The 17116-nt window shown below is 35.0% G+C and overlaps 1 long non-coding RNA gene across 1 annotated transcript in view; it reads right to left on the reverse strand.

The window, feature by feature from the left end:
- Positions 1-2534: 2534 nt before the first annotated feature.
- Positions 2535-17116, reverse strand: part of LOC139793156 (uncharacterized) — a 569166-nt gene continuing 554584 nt past the window's right edge. Inside the window, exon 3 of the long non-coding RNA XR_011724526.1 lies at positions 2535-2584. This is a non-coding gene — a long non-coding RNA (uncharacterized lncRNA). The remainder of the gene's footprint in view (positions 2585-17116) is intronic.

Here is a 17116-nt window from a genome sequence, read left to right on the forward strand (position 1 = left end):
TGGACTGTGTATGCCGAAAAGCACTGAAAGTGTGATAATTCAGGAACTGGCTGAAAAACCTCTGAAATACTGGAACTCATAAAGAATATACAGTGTTGATACGTCTGATTAATCTACCGACTGGGTGGCTCAAATACACTCTTATGCCTTCAAACTTGAAGTTTTAATGACTCAGCAACATCATAATAACAATTGTTTTTTCCAAATCTGACATTTAGATATGCTTTTTCTAGTGTCAATGTTGGCCTGCTTCACACAATCATATAATTACCTTGGTTGGAAAACACCTTCATCATCAGGTCCAATGGTTAACCTAATACTGACAAGTCCTTAACTAAGCCATATTCCTAAGGACTATGTCTATACAACTCTTAAATACCTCAAGGGATGGTTACTCCTCTACTGCCCTGGGCAGACTGTTCCAATGCCTGATAATCCTTTTGGTGAAGAAATGCCTCTTAGCATCCAATCTAGAAGTCCCTTGAGGCAATTACCTGTTGTCCTATTTGTTCCAACTTTGTTGAACAGCCCAATCCCCACATCTTTATAACCTCCTTTAAGGTAGTTGCAGAGAGCAATAAGGTATCTCCTCAGCCTCCTCTTCTCTAGGCTAAACAACCCCATCTCCTTTAGCTTTTCCTCATAAAGACATATGCTCCAAACCACCAGCTTTATTGCCCATCTTTGAACATGCTCTAGTAGCTCAGTATAGTAGCTTCTGAAGGTAAAAAATTGTAGATCTTGGGACAAGTTCAGATTTTGCCATCTTCATCCTAGAGTTACACAGAAGTAAATCAGCAGGTATTGAAGAACAGTGAAATTACTCCAGTAGGACGCCTTATGGAAATGTGGAACAAAAAAATTTTTTTGAAGAATTTTTCTTCATAGTATCGGCATCTCAGATGCCTTTCTTTTGTATTTTCATAAAGGAAATAGAAGCTCTGCAGCTAACTATAACTGAAAAATATTTTGTAGATTACAAATTAACTGTTCTATAAACTGGCAAATACAAGAGAGACAATTTTCCTTTAGTATTGAAACAGAACACCTCAAAATTCCCCTCTAGAGTCCAGCAGTTTTTAATTTTTTCTTAGAAGACATGGGGAAATAGAAGCAAACCCATAGCTGTCCAAGTATTACTAATAAAATTTTACAGGAAGGTAGTTTACTAGACTCATAAAATAATATCTGACAATGGATATAGAACAATGGCTGTTGAAAAAAATTACTTCTAATGTGAACTCATATTGCTGTCTCTGAATAACTTGTTCATTGTCTCCAAGAAGACTTGGATAGCATTTCAGTTAAGAACTTTTTTCTATTTATCTTATCAGTAAAAAACAATATCAAATTTTCCTGTTCTGAAAGTAATCTTGAAGATATTATTAAGTCATCAATTAGATGAATTGTACAGAATCATTCTAGAGACCCTAGTAATAGAGATTATGTGGATAATGTTTCTAGGTTGCACATTGTTCAGGCTTGGGTGTTGCCATCAAGGAATGTGAATGTTATCTCTGTTACGCTTCTCCTTTCCCCCTATTATCCTTCCCTTTCAGCTCCAACTATGGTAAGGAAACAATCCAACTTTTGCCTTATGGCAGTTTGCACAATTAGAAAGTTTAAGAGTCTTTCACCAATGATGACATTTGACTTGCCATCTTCCTCCCTGATATTGTAAAACTAAAGGTCTGTGCTATTTTTCACCTGACATATTTGCATGGGTTTTCTCCAATGTGGATTATCTGGTGTTCAGGAATGTTTTGGAATGATGCTATACTGGTTTGTTCAGATGGCATACACATATTTTTTTTATAATGTATGTTCCTTTTACAGTTTCCCTGTGGTTTATGTGAAGCACTTAGGAATATGTTAAAGTACAGTTGAAATCCCCGGGACATATTCCCTGGTAATTTTAGCACTTGCTAATGCATTTCTCAATTAGAAGCTCAGTAGATAAAGTTACACAATTTCCGCTCTCTTATCAAGGAGCTCTACAGAAAAAAAAAACAGTGCAGATGGTGTTGTTGCAAGCATTACAGCTATTACAGTCTCAACCAATTCATTCAGCATGTGTTGGCTGATAAAATACGTGCACCTGATACTGCACATTGCTGATGTTCCTTTGAGAGACAGAGATTAGTCTAAAACTAATAACAGAAGAAGCTATGAGGGCATATCTTTGGTCTGCTTCAGTATCTTCAGTAGTTTTCCTAATGTTGTGGATGATTTTTTGGTAAGCATTTATAATTACATGAAAAATTACACACAATGGAATGAAAAAAAAAATCTACAAAACCTGCTTGTGATAATTTTACTTACTCAGTTAATCTCTCTTTTTCTTTTTAAGTTTCCAGTTTGCTTACTCCTACTGCCACGAATTCTGAGGGCTGAGTAAACTCCGGCAATAGCACTTCTCCTCTGTGGATTGCTTGTGCACTTCTTTATTGTTTCTTAAAAGTAATGTTTTTATAATTTGCTCTTTATTTTGTATGAGGCTCATTCAAGTCATACAATATAGTTCCTTCTCCAAGACACAAAAAAAAAAAAAAAAAAAAAAAAAAAAAAAAAAAAAAAAAAAATTCTAAACCAATAAAGAGAGCCAAAAAGTCCATTTTAATATCTTGACTGTATACTCAAATAAATCCATATTAAGAACTTCTTTAGTCAGGATATATTCTTGCTCATCTTTCTGTTTGTTCTGCTTACACAAATCTTCTTACAAACCAAACACATAAATGTTCACAAACAGCATAAAATAAAAAGTTTGGAAAACACTATAAAATCAGATGAGTGCATTTTCTTCAGAGAAGTGTTTACAAATACTCTTTTCCTGTTATATATTATTTCTTGAATCAGGAAAATACGAAATGAAAAAGTCAAAGTTCTGTCTCTTTCTTCTCATGTTAAAATTCTATTTTAAAATGCATTTTAAAAACAGAATTTAAGTTTACTGACATAACCAGAGCGCATTAGGGCATTACTTCACAGCATTTTAAATTATGCGTTGGGTCGGAACGGACTTTTAAAGGTCAACTAGTCCAACCCCCATGCAGTGAGCAGGAACATCTTTAACTAGATCAAGTTTCTCAGAGCCCTGTCAAGCCTGACCTTGAACGTCTCTAGGGATGAGCCCTCCACTACCTCTCTGGGCAACCTGATCCATTGTTTCACCACCCTTATAGTAAAGAACTTCTTCCTGATATCCAGCCTAAATCTACCCTGCTCTAGTTTAAGACCATTTTCCATCATCCTATCACTACAAAACCTTGTAAACAGCCCCTTCTAAGCTTTCTTCTAGGCCTTTTCAGATACTGGGAGACTGTTGTAAGGTCTCTCTCGAGTCTTCTCTCCAAGCTGAACAAACCCAACACTCTCAGCCTGTCTCCATAGCAGAGGTGTTCCAGCCCTCTGATTATTTTTGTGGTCCTCCTCAGGATCTAGTCCAACAGGTCCATGTCCTTCCTGTGTTAAGGGCTTCAGAGATGGACACAGTATTCCAGGTGCAGTCTCACCAGAGCAGAGTAGAGGGGCAGAATTACCTCTCTCAAGCTACTGGCCCCACTTCTTTTGCTGCAGCCTAGTATGTGATTGGTCCTCTGAGCTGTGAGCATGTACTGTTGGCTCATGGCCAGCTTTTTGTCTACCAGTACTTCACAGTCCCTTTCCTCAAGGCTGCTGTCTATCTCATCATTCCCCAACCAGTACTGAAAGTGAGGATTGTCACTACCCATGTGCAGGACCTTGCACGTGGATTTTTTTGAACATCATGAAGATCACATCAGCCTAATTCTGCAGATCCCTCTGGATGACATCTCATCCCTCTGGAATGCCAACAGCACCAACCAGTGTAGTATCAGCAGCAAACTTTCTGAGAGTGCACTCGATCATACTGTTCATGTCATCGATGAAGATATTAAACAGCACCAGTACCAGTATGGACCCCTGAGGGACACCACTTGTCACCCTTCTCCATCTAGCCCTTTACATCTACCTACTTGATGTGACCATCCAGCCAATTCCTTATCCACAGAGAAGTCCACCCATCAAATCCTTATCTTTCCAATTAAGAGAGAAGGGTGCTGCGGGGGCCTGTGTCAAAGGCCTAACAGAAGTGCAGATAAATGACATCCATTGCTCTTCCCTTGTCTACTGAGGTAGTCATTCTATTGTAGAAAGACACTAGGTTTGTCAGGCAGGACTTGACATTAGTAAAATCTTTCTGGCTTTCACAAACTATATCCCTGCCCTCCATGTGCCTTATCAGAAAGTCCAAGAGGATTTGTTCCATTATTTTTCCAGGCACAGAGGTGAGGCTGAAAGGTCAGTAGTTCCTCTTTTCTACCCTTTTCAAAAATGTATGTAATATTTCCCTTGCAGACACCTGGGACTCCACCTGACTGTTGTAACTTTTCAATTATCATGGAGAGTGGCTTGGGGTCTACGTTAGCCAATTCCCTCAGTACTCTGGGATGCATCTCATCAGGTCATACAGAGATCATGGGCTATACAGTTACTCCTGTTATATGATCAAGAACATGTATTGATCAGGGTTGTATATTGATTCAGACCATTGGAAAGATACTACATAAATTCATGTTGCAGTATTCAAAAGAGTAAGATAGTTGTATTCAACTCCTCCACTGAACAATATTATAAACATATTGAGAATAGTGCTGTAAAGTACAAGACATAGATAACATGAAAAAGATAATAAATACCAAAGAAGAAACAAAAAGTAAACTAAGCAATACTTAGTTTATTATATATCATGAATATAAATAAATAATTATTTTTAAAATGCTGGTAAACCGGAATTAATTTTTTTTTTTGGCTTAAGCTTCTTTGCGAATAATTATGCATAATGGTTTTTAAACTGAAATTTAATCTTAATATCTCTGGTTGTATTTTGGATTATGTCATGCTTTCTCTATATGTGGGGGTTTTTTATGTGACTCATCTTCTCAGAACTATAAATATTATCGTTTATGTCGCTAGAATATTTTAATAACTACTTGTTATAAATGTCCTGTGTCAGGTATGATTGGTAGTGTCACCTTTGTTGATTACACAGCAGATGGAAGCACAATCAAAGGATTTTTAAGCCAAACCAAATGTTCTTATTAAATGTTTCAGAACTTTTCATTAGTATCAGTCATGATAATGCAGCGTAGCTTATAAAAACACACCTTATTTCCAGCAAAATGATTTTAAATCTATGTTTTTTTCAGGTAACACAATGAATTTATTGAGAAAGAAAAGAAAAAAAAATGTTCTTAATGACTTACTGAAAAGTTTAAAATGAAAAAATAAATAAAATACATATAAAAAAATAAATCTGAAGCTATTGGACCAGATAGTGAGAACACAAACATACACAGCCTTTCCCAAGCATAGACAAGTGTGAATAACTCCATGGAGATCCAGAAAATGTTGGAAGCAGGTTTGAAATCATACTTATTTCTACTGTATAGTTTTCATAATACTTTTTTGATACTTTTCAAAGCAGTTTTAAATTATGTGTGTATCTTTATCCCCATTTACACAGTTGATACTTGACACTTATTTAACACTGTTAGTAGTTAGTAACTCCAACATACGGCTGCCTCTAGAGCCCAAAAAGCTCTTCCTACTATACTTTCCTCAGGTAATTCCTCAGTTCCAGCTGTATTTTATGCTGCATGTGATAGTATGGAGAAGAGAAGGGGGCTCACCTGTGCCAATACCATCTCCTACTATATAATTCAAAAGAATAAAGGATACTTCATTTTTCTACACACTTTTTTTCACATCACATCAGCAAATGCACCTGGAAAACCTAAATGATCAAAAGGGCTGAAGTAACAAGCAAGGACTGATAAAGCAGTTTATGAACAAAGCTGAGCAGAAGCTTTGTTCATCATTCTCATTTTTATAGACATATTCAAAGACCTTTAATATGGATTTATACCCAAATATAAAAGAATGATCATAAAGTTAGTCTACTTTATAATTTGCAGAGTAGAGCTGAAACAGTTTTAAGGTCTTCAATTCCAGTCCAAGATCTTCACCTTTAGTCTAGAGGTGTAGTTCTGGCTGTATTTTCTCCACAGGAGGTTTACAGGAGGTCAACAGTGAAATACATAACTTGTTTAAAATCTCCTTGATGCTATGGCACACACCTAATTATTAAAAAACAAAACAAAACAAAACAAACAAAAAAACCCAACAACAACTCAAAAACCCAAAACAAACAAACAAAAAGCCAAAAAAAAAAGTCATGATCAGGGGCCAGTCCTAAGCTATACTCCAATTCATCTACACTGTCTATTTGATCTGAAAATGAGGATCCAGATCCTTCCTCTGTGACTGGGAAGAACACCTTGTTCAGAAGTGCAAATGAAATTATGACCTTAGTGGTGCAGCACTGATAAAAGAAAAGTAGCAAAGTGACAAAAAGAGCATTTCGTGTATATATTAAAAAAATCCTTAATGCATACTACTAAACTAAACTACTGCTCTTTGCAGTGGGTATTTGTGAAAGGGGATTTAGACAGCGTATATTAGGTAGGCTTACACCCCCAAATGCATCCATTTATCGAGACAACAATGTACAGCTTCCCATGTATTAAAAAGTTAAATAGTTGTATTTTTTACTCCCCTTTGTTTAAAGCAGGTAACAAGAAATATCCTCTCCCAAATACTTCAAAGTCACATTGGACATAGTTGGGCAGAGATGAGCAAAACATACTGAATGAAAAAGGCATTGAAAGAATAAAAATCAGTCAGACTGATGATAATGTAAAGTGGGTAGACAAAATCCAGGATTTGAGTTATTTCCCACATGACCTTATCTGTAAAATTGTGAAGACAGTTGTTAATACTGAATAAAAGATTAAAGAACTCTCAAGGACACAGCAAATATCTAATAGCCACAGCCGTCCTTATCTCACTAATCTACCCGTGTATAGATGCACAGTATTTCCTGAACGTAAAGAAAATCATTGCAATATTAAAATTAATTGTCCTAACAGTTTTTGCATAACAGGGGAGAAAGTTAGCTTGTAGAATACTATGATATATCTACAGTCAAGGTGCATCACATCATATTTGGATGCTCAGCATTACTCTACAAGAAAAAAAGATCTTATCATAATATCTAATAGCTGTATCTTTGATTTTTACAATTAAGCTGATTTATAAGTAAAACAAACCAATCCAGTTAATTGTTTATCTTGGGAATACCCTTTCAGGTATCTAATTTGTAGCAGATTGTATGAAGTAATGTTCCTAAACTCCTAAATGCAAAGCTTTTTCAAATGCAGAAACCTCTCAACTAAAACCTCTGTATTCAGAGCTACTATTTTTCCTTTTCCTCCTCTTAATTGTCATTTAGTGGGAGGTCATGTGATTGAAAATGGTGCTGGAAAGCACTATCACAAAACTGTCTATGATTTATATTCTCTCCAGTGAATGTCCCTGCAGAAACCAGAGAATAACATGGTTTCTCTAGACACATACTTCAGCTTGATGTTTGGAGCTTTCAAAGCCTATAATTTCCAAGATTCCTTTATTTACTAGGATACTTAAAGTAGAAAAGCATTCATTTTCAAAACCAAACTGGCTTCCCATTTTTATTTAACTTTCATGTTTCTGTGTTTGCATGTTTTATGTTCTTTGAAAGCAGCTGAAAGATGTCAGACCACAGCACTGACATCTACAAGAAGCAAGGGTGCAAAGAGTCATTGTGCAAGCAGAGCACTTAACAGCTTCAAGAACTGTGAAAGAGAGATAATGGAAGAAGCACAAATTAAAAAACAAATGGACAAACAAACAAAAACCCAAAGCATTCCCACATTCATAATTCACAAGACTTTATGAATAGCTGCAGAACACACAAGTGGTGTGAGACATTATTTCTGTCCCACATCCCCTGTTACCAAAATATAAAAATTCAACTAAACTTATGTTTTCCAACTGTTTCGTTTCTTTGAGCAGTGCCTGAAATTCAGACAATCTTCTGTGGGATGGAAAAACTGTCAGTAGTATTCTACTTCTTTGTGCTTCTGGATATAGGCAACAAAATTAGACTTGTCTGCAAGACAGTGTTTGCATTAGTCTGAAAAACAGTTTTTTGTCAAAGCAAACTGATCCAACACAGGAGGTTTAAAAAAACCTGCTCTTCACTGGATTTTATAATATTCATAAAATTACTAAAACAAATTATTTGATTATTTAAGATTTGTTCCCTGTGCACAGCAGTAATTCACACCTTAGTAGGTCTTTATCTTTAGCTCACTAGACAGGTTTCTGCCAGAGAGAGACCAGTGGCCTTGTCATCTCCATGCTTGCAACCTCAAATTGGAAAGATGAGAGTATCACTCAGGGATGTTATGTATTTGTGCCTGTGAACACAAGGAGAGAACCACAGATTTTCTGTATTAGAATTCAGAGAGATCTGTGTAGAAGAGGCACAAAATAAAATATAAAAATATTTCTGCACAAGCTTGGAAATCACCAATCATTTCATCTTAATGAAAAAAAAAGAATCATAGATTGTTGAAAGCTGAATATTGTTATCTGTTTTATGGTGAGTAAAAAGGCTTTCTCCATTAATCTAACTTGCACTGTAGACTAACAAAATGCAACGGAGGGCAGATGTTGTGATACGACTTCTATCATTCCTTCTTTATTTTGGAGCTCTACATGCATTTCGTATTTTACCTTTTGGGCAAGAGAGTATTGCAATGATTAAAAGTCCCTTTCTCCTGACAGTCATCTCTCTTCATGCACCACCTGGCAGCCTTCACAGGCACATACAGTGGTGTTTCTCAAACTCCAGCAGGGAGTTTAAAAGTGATTTTTTATTTATGTTTTTTAAAAAGATCATTATGCAAAAAGGAAATTAACTGATCTTAGAAAATATCACAATTTCACACCTGAAATTCCTTTCTAAGAGTGACGTTTTGCATCTTTATCTCACAGTGTAATGCAATCAGCCATCTGGTCATTTCAGCTGTCATGTTCTAGAGCAAAAGTTCTGTTTTTTTTTTTTTTTTGTCATGAGGTTGTAGCAATGAATGATTTATGCAATGAATACCACCTCCTTGAAAAACTATCTTAAGTATCTATCTTAATTTTTAAATATTAAATTTTCATTTCAGTTTTCTTTTATATTTTAAACCTCAAATATTTGGGATTATTGAATATGTATTTTCTTTAGTTTGCTCTTCAGTTTTTGCCATCATCTTCTACTTTCACACTGAACATTCTTAAGATTTTTTCTGCTTTCCTTCAAATTTCCTCAATAGATGGATTGGCCTAATAGATTTAAAAACATATGTTTAAAATATATTTTGTATATTTTAATTTATAACCCAGAAGATTTTTAGTTAAAATTTGTCTTTGAGATTTGGGTATTTCCTTTGCAGTTACAAAGACTGACTGCAAACCAGAATTTCTTCAGTTACCCTGAAACAGATGGGCATGTGTAGAATTTTGTGAAGAAAGATATATTAAAACCCTAAAAGAACTCATTCTTGTCACATGAGAAGCCATACATATACCTGGAAAGAAATTTTGATATAAAAATAACAAAATCTTCTAATAAAATGCAAATGTTTATTGTATCATTTTAGCTTTGCTAGAATTTGTCCTTTTTCAAAGATGTTAATTTTAGAAATTTAATACTTAAGCACACCTGAATCTTTACTAGGTAGTCTGAGGTATTTCAGTCATGGTGAAATTGGGAAGAGTTGTTAATGCATAATAAAGCAGTTTATTTCCACTGCAGTGGTACGTCCTTCTCTGCTACCCTGGCCCTCCCACCTTTCTCTTCTTTCCCTCACTCTGCTCAACCTCTTCTTTATTCCTCATTTATTAACTTTTTGCTTTGTAGAGAAATTTAACTAAAGATAGCCGGAAGGATTGAATAGGTGAATTACTCCCAAGTGGTAATTTCAATTTTTTCCTATGGGTATGAGGCTGCATCAAAAAATGTTACCTGATAGGTTTTCTTTGACCTTTATGGCATGAAGAGTGCTGAACATGATATATTACTACTTTAAAGAGAACTTAAAGGAAATATTGGTATTCTCGGTGATTAAAAAATATTAATTACAGCAACAACCATAGATTAGATATAGATACAGCAGAGTGGCATATACCTATCTATACACAATTAAATTCTCAGGTAATGGCCAATAATCATTCAATGGTTCTGTTCTATCAAAAAATATAAACATATGTGATCAAAATAGGGGACAGGTGATATGATAGGTCACCACACTAAATATTAATCCACAGATGTAGGCAGGGTTCTGAAAAAAAAAATCTCCCCAGCTGCAGTGATCCTTAGTGTTGTCCAGTGAATCCTAAAGACGATCTGTAATTCCACCTATTGCCTCATGTCCTACAAACTGACTGCTGAATCTAGGCCTTACCTCTACCTGCTAGCCAGGTGTCACTCAAGAAAAGATTATTTTTTTGAACACTCTGAAAAATTGCTCCACAGATCTAATTGGACTTTAAAGGCCCAACATTTGAAGAAATGCTTTAGAATACAGCTAAGTAGCTATTCACAGGAAAACTTCAACTCTCTCTAGTCTTGCCCCTCCCTGTCCCACTTCCCTTTTTCCACTTATGTGAATAAAGCTAATTTAAAGCAGATCTAACATGCTATAAAATGGTATTTTAACAGTTTATATATATTTATCAATGCACTTTCTCACTGTGCTTTCAGATATGTTCCACAACACAGAAGTGCATAAATAGTTGTGGTGACAATGACTAAAACAGAAACATAGAAGGTAAATGACTGAAAAATGTTAATACTGAAAAAGGCAATAGAATGGACACTAGTGACAATAAGCACTGGTATAATTTAAGAGACATATGGCATTTTCAGTTTTGTAGTTTGTATCTGAAGGTGCCATTATATATGAATGGTAGTTCATATATTCCTATTTCACAGCTATGTCAGAAGAAGGAAAAAAGGGGAAATAGTTCAAGTAGAACTGTGGGTAGATCTGTGGATGCTACAGATTGTAGCAAAGCAGTAGGGAACCACAGATACAATTTGTAACTGGGAACTAAAGAAGTAGACTGACATTTTACCAGGACTGATACAACTCGAGATTGGAAGTGGGGAAAAAAATTGCTAGCAAAAGATACCAGAGACTAAAAGGTTTTATTTACATTGATCTGGTTCCTTGTAGATATGATTCCAAGATCAATGTCTGATCAATGACAATTATTTTCTCTGATGAACAGTAATTAGTGACTACATACTCCAGTAGATGGGCTACAAAAATGTCTCTTTTTTTTCCTTTGCTTTTTAATACAAACAAATGAAGTCTACTCTGATTTCTGTGGATAACCATGGGATTGAAGTTATTTGCTGAAAATGGTATTTGAATTTACTCTTAGAAGGATTGTAATTTGCATATTCAATATTTGCAAGGTTTTAGTAGTAATTTACTCAGCAGAGATGTGACCAAGGGAAATGGTTGTTTAGAATATTGATAATAATGAATTATGCAACAATTTGTTTATGGATTAATTTTAATAGAAGTTAATCATGTTCTTGGGTGTGTAAAAACAGGCTTTTATGAGCTGCATGCTAGAAACCTTTGTAGATTTCAAGGGCATGTATCAAGCACTGTCATTGCATAGACTCCAGACTTCGAGGTTCACACTCACTAAAAATGTTTGATGCATCACATATTCAGAGCCTTTGGTAACTAATAATTTTTTTAGCCACTGGTTTATGCTCCTAGTCTTTTGCTGAGGAGCAAATTTATCTGCGTGTGGTGTGCTTGAGTTCAGAGACTGTTTTATGTGGAGAAAGCTGAGAATTGACTGGTGCATGTTTTGACTATGTTTGACCCAATAATGCATAGAAAGGTCTTACTTCTTAGTCTGTCCCTGCACACCTACTGACATTTGAGCCCTGTAATCCCTGACTCTTATCTCCTCAATCCCACCTCTTTAAAGACATTCTTCAACAAACCAGACTAAAACCAGGCAGGGAGAAGCCTTCTCCTGGTCATGTTATCTATCTAACGAGGATCTGAGAGATTCAGCAACATTCCACTCTGTTAATGCTTTAATTTCCTAATCATTAATCCAGGAAATCTCTTTCCCTTGAACCTGCATTACAGTCCAATGTCTGTGACAGCTGTTTCTATTATCTATTAAACAGATAGCCTAAAAGGAATGCAGAATTTTTGAAGGCATTTCAAAACTGACTTCTGTGATACTGAGATGCATTCTTCTAGAAAGTGTCCCCTGATGTACTTTAACCAGTGGCCCACGCGGGGTATTCCTTCCAGATAGAAGGGACCAACAGAAGGAGAAGGCTTTTGCTGTATCTAATAAATAGAATTCTGCAAACAAACCCACCAAAAAACACAAGAGAATTTATTGCATTTCTCAGATGCAGTCCAAGTTGATTACCACAAGCATTTTCTGAATTAGCCTAGTATATCCTTGCATCACCAAGACAAAATGCTAACACTAAATTTAATGTGCATTTAGAGATACTGGAAATGATAGAAATTTAAACTACCAACCCAACACAATCTGTCACATTGGCCAAACTGTGAGAATATCATCTAAGTTCCAAACCTGAATTATTTGAATTAAAACTTTTTTAACTATCATGAATTGGCATCAGTAGCAAAGGAGATGAAGAGAAACAAAGAAGAAATACTTCTGGCTCAGTTATGTCAAACACTGTTGCTCATTAGCCAGCTATGCCTGGAATTAGCTTTCAGAAAAAAGGAGTAATTTCTTTGGAGCTAATGTCACATGTACCATGTGTTTGTCTGTCTGTGATAATCTTTACTTTATTCTCCGCAAGTCTTTATCTGCAGTTGCTCTCCAGCAAGGCCCTTAATTTTAATGACTATCAGGGATTTGATCATTACATGGTGAAGCTTTATCTCTCAGATGTGAATGGCTTTTTAAAGTGTTCCCAATTTCAACAAGTAGTTCACTGAAGAATGACATTTATAAATTGAATACTTTTCAATTCTCTAGCTGTATTACATGAAGGTTAATATATTTTTGCCACTAGACATGCCTTTAAAAATCAACACTTTTTTTTTTTTTTTTTTTTTTTTTTTTTTTTTAAGACAAGATAGGGAAGGGAGAGGTAAGATAGGTGAGGGAAAAGGATAAATTCAAGAGGGTTATCTATGAAAAATATATCATTATTTATTTTAAGTTTAGGATTCTGTTACTTTTTCATAAATTTTGTTAGCAAAACAATTTTTTAACTCTTTTTTTTTTCACTTTTGGAAAATGACCATGCATCAGAAATATGCATCTGAGAAATATAACCGGTTTTACTGCAAGTCATATGTTGTGGGGTTTTTTGCTTTCTATTGCGGTTCCTTCTGAACTAACTCTTCTGAAGAGCCGGTTCAGCCATTTATTACAAAATACAAATTTGATTACTCACCAATTCTGAGTCTCATTTTCTTCAGTATTGCCATTTGTAAAGGGTCGTTGAGTATTTTGGCCAAATAATTTTCTGCCAAATTGGCTGTACAAACTTCATTCCAACTGCTCTGTATCCTCTGATAATGGAAAGTTTAAGACTACTCCGCAGTCTGTTTTTGCTATTTCTAAGTTAATGAAAGCTTTTCAATTTGAAAATTCCAGAGTATAATCTTCTGTAATTGGGTGCCTGGCTCATATGACAGCTTCTCCTCACTGACTTGCTGACTACAACTTTTTAGGTGTCTTAGTGATGAATAACAGTTGTAGGCACTTGTAATGCATACAGGCAAATTTAGAATTTTTTGACTGTTAACTACTGTTACTCTCGGAAGCTCAGTGATTCAGTTATCACTGTTCTGGCATCTTAAATGGGCTTTTCGGTGAGCATAAACAGAAGACTGTTATAAAACTGACTAATAATAACTAGAACGAAGCTCATTGTATCGTGTTTATTTCAGTTTGGCCTTGGGTTTCTGTGGGTTTTTTCCCCCTTAATTATGAAAATTTCTTAATAATCTAAATCTTCTAATAAAATTGCTTAGGAGAATTTAGTTTAAATGCTACAAAATAGCTTCTCATCAGGTACCATAACATTTAGCTGTCCCTTCCACATTTCTAAGTTTTACCCCTAAAAGGGCTAAAAGTTAAAAAGCCAGACCTGTAAGATTTCTCCAAAACATCAATCTTTCCCTTTCATGTTAATGGAACAACAAAGTAGACTCAACTAGTTAAACCAACCAGGCTTTGATTCCCTTAACATGCTGGTTGCCTCCAGGTTATGGAGCTGGCAAAATGTGTTCTGCATCACATCTGCTCCTCAGTCCCTCACTATCAGAGAGCTCTCGTTCTGCCTGCCAGATTAGTCCCTTTGGGTTCGCTGTTGCAGGAAACAAAGTAGAGCTTCAGGTAGTGAACAGACATAATTTGGCTCCACTAGTTGAGGATGTATAAGAATGGTTGACAGCTGTCATATTCAACTTTCCCCAATACCCCTTCATGATGGTCTCCCTGGTAATGTGTCCCTATTCAACTTGAATCGTGTCTCTAAAAGAATCCTTGCTATTGCAGAGCTGTTAAAATGTGGCCTAGAAAAATTTACATCTAAAAGATAAGAGATTCAGACTGAAATTTGAGACACTTTATATGGGAAAGTTGTAATATTACATATTTCTTGCCTGAATTTATAGAATTAGTAGAGGGTCATAGGCTATCCTTTAAGCCAGAAATATACGTTCATTGTATGAGTTTTCTTTGGTATCTGGGAACTGAAAATTGTTCTTAAAATGGATTGTATTTGCCTGTGGTATGGAAGATTATTGATTGTCTGTTGATTGCTGAAAAAAACCACCAAAATAACAACATGAGGAAACTGGTATGTTGCTATAGAAGAATTTGCTTTATATGAACTAGACTGGTTAACTAATTTAAAGAATTTCATGTGATATGGGAAAAATGTTTTTTTATATCTCAGTTAAAACAAGGTGTGTAAGAAAGAGTAATGTTAGATTACTTGAGAGATTCTGTGGAGAGACATAGTACAAAGGTTCAGAACAATATTATAAAAAGAATTTGTTCTCCTGCTTGTCTATGAAACTTTTTAATGCATAATTTTTTTTACTAGTATTTTGAAATCAATAGACATTTATAACAAAAAAAGGAGATGTTTAAATTTATTTTCAATTTATTATTAGTTTCAATTTATACTCCCCTGTAAATGTATGATGAACACATGAAGTGCATACAGAGTTAATGTAATGTTGCTGTCTAATAGCCAACATTCATCAACCCCTTCTCTTCTTTCTTTATCTTTTTTTTAAAACATTATTTGCTATAGATCTAGGATTTCTCTGGTTTTACTTGCAGTAAATCCTTCTATAATTATTCTTGGCTTGAATTGATACCACACAAATTTGCTTGTTCCTGTGGACAACACCTCAAGAAGGTAATGAGATCAGATATTTTAAATCAGAGGATTATGTCAAAGCAAAAGAAAACGAAAACCACAATATTTTCATGTTTGTTTAAGCATCCATAACCAAGGCGTGGATTACTGGTGCATAATATCTATAGCTTTAATCATACTGATGAACTGAATAAATTGTTGGTTATTTGAAATGAATGGATAGGGTATTGAAAACCTCTCAGAAGAATCTAAATTCCAAATTAAGATTGAAGTCCGCTGCTCTGACTTTGGTTATAATAATTCATGAGGGTTTATATATTTACACTAATTCCCCAGGATTTTCTAGTTTACTACAGCTAATGGCCACTCTCAGATCCCAGATTGTATTCAAAATTTCTTATTGTAAAACAAGACCATCTGAACCTGTTAAAGGAAATGAAAAAATGTTCTTTGAGTTCTCCAAACTTTTCCCCAAAGTTTCCCCCATCTTTTCTTAAATCTGTCTAAAAATATGTAAAAAAAGAATGTAAATGAAAAGGTTCACTTCTCTTATTGTTTTCTTGTCTACTTATCTGTAGTTCTGGATAATTTTTTTTTCCTTATGCTGAAAAGACACAGATTCATGTATCCCACTTGACCTCCGGCTTCTGGGACAAAACAGGAAAAGTTTTCTATGGATACTATACCATGTTTTTCAATATCATACTGGCGTAATATCCCTGAGAAATTTAAAATATGGTAGAGCATCTCCAAACATGTTCACGCAACAGAACCTATACCTGAAGAGATTAATTACTCTTCACATTACATCAGTTATATTTGATTAACACTCCTCTGAATTTATTAGAAACCTAAACATCCATCTCCTACATTGGCATCTACAGTGTAGAAATATTAAGATGAAAACTGAATCCTCTCTATGGTGATGGAGACAAGCTTTCTTTTTCTTCTCTTTGTTCACTGCCTGATACAGATGGAACATGAATGCCAGTTGCAGTTACATTGTTAATTCAGAAGTTTTCATGATGTTGTGGATCGTATGCACACTCTTTGTTCAGGATCTGTCTCACAATGGAAGACTTACCCAAATAAAATGAGTCTGCTGAATGGTTAAAGTACATAAACTAGTAATTTTTGGACTTTAAGCTCAGTACCTTAATGATACCAAGAGACATACTGTTGTTTGGAAAAAAGTGCTGAAGTTATTAGTAATAGTACTTGAACCTTCATTTTGCACAAGCATGATACAATGAGTTTCTTTTTGTTTCTTTTTGTTTCTTTTTTTTTTTTTTTAAATGCACCTTTTCCCCTTCTGAACATAGAAATTTCTTGGATTAGATGATCAGATTACTAAAACCAGAGTGTTCCAGAAATGTCTGTTTGAAGTACAAATCTTTAATGCCTATATCTCTTAAACACCTAGAGATGTTCTGTGAATTCATGAATTATGTTGCAGTTCTATGACAAGGGTCATAACCCAAGTGGAGTTGTGTTGGTTACAAATTGGGTTTCTTTTTTAATTGAAAATTAGTTACTTCTGCTGGTATTTAAGATCACAATATGCATGGTAATAAAACCCATCTTACCAAAGTGGCTCCATAATTAAAAAGTCTGAAAGCCATTAGTAATGGTGACTATAAATAATTGTAAATAATAATCTACACAAGTAGAACAAAAGGAATCTTACTATCTCGTAGGTAAATAACCTCTAAAACACTAAATTCATTC

The sequence above is a fragment of the Heliangelus exortis genome, chromosome 2, assembly GCF_036169615.1.
Source record: "Heliangelus exortis chromosome 2, bHelExo1.hap1, whole genome shotgun sequence".
Lineage (NCBI taxonomy): Eukaryota > Metazoa > Chordata > Aves > Apodiformes > Trochilidae > Heliangelus > Heliangelus exortis.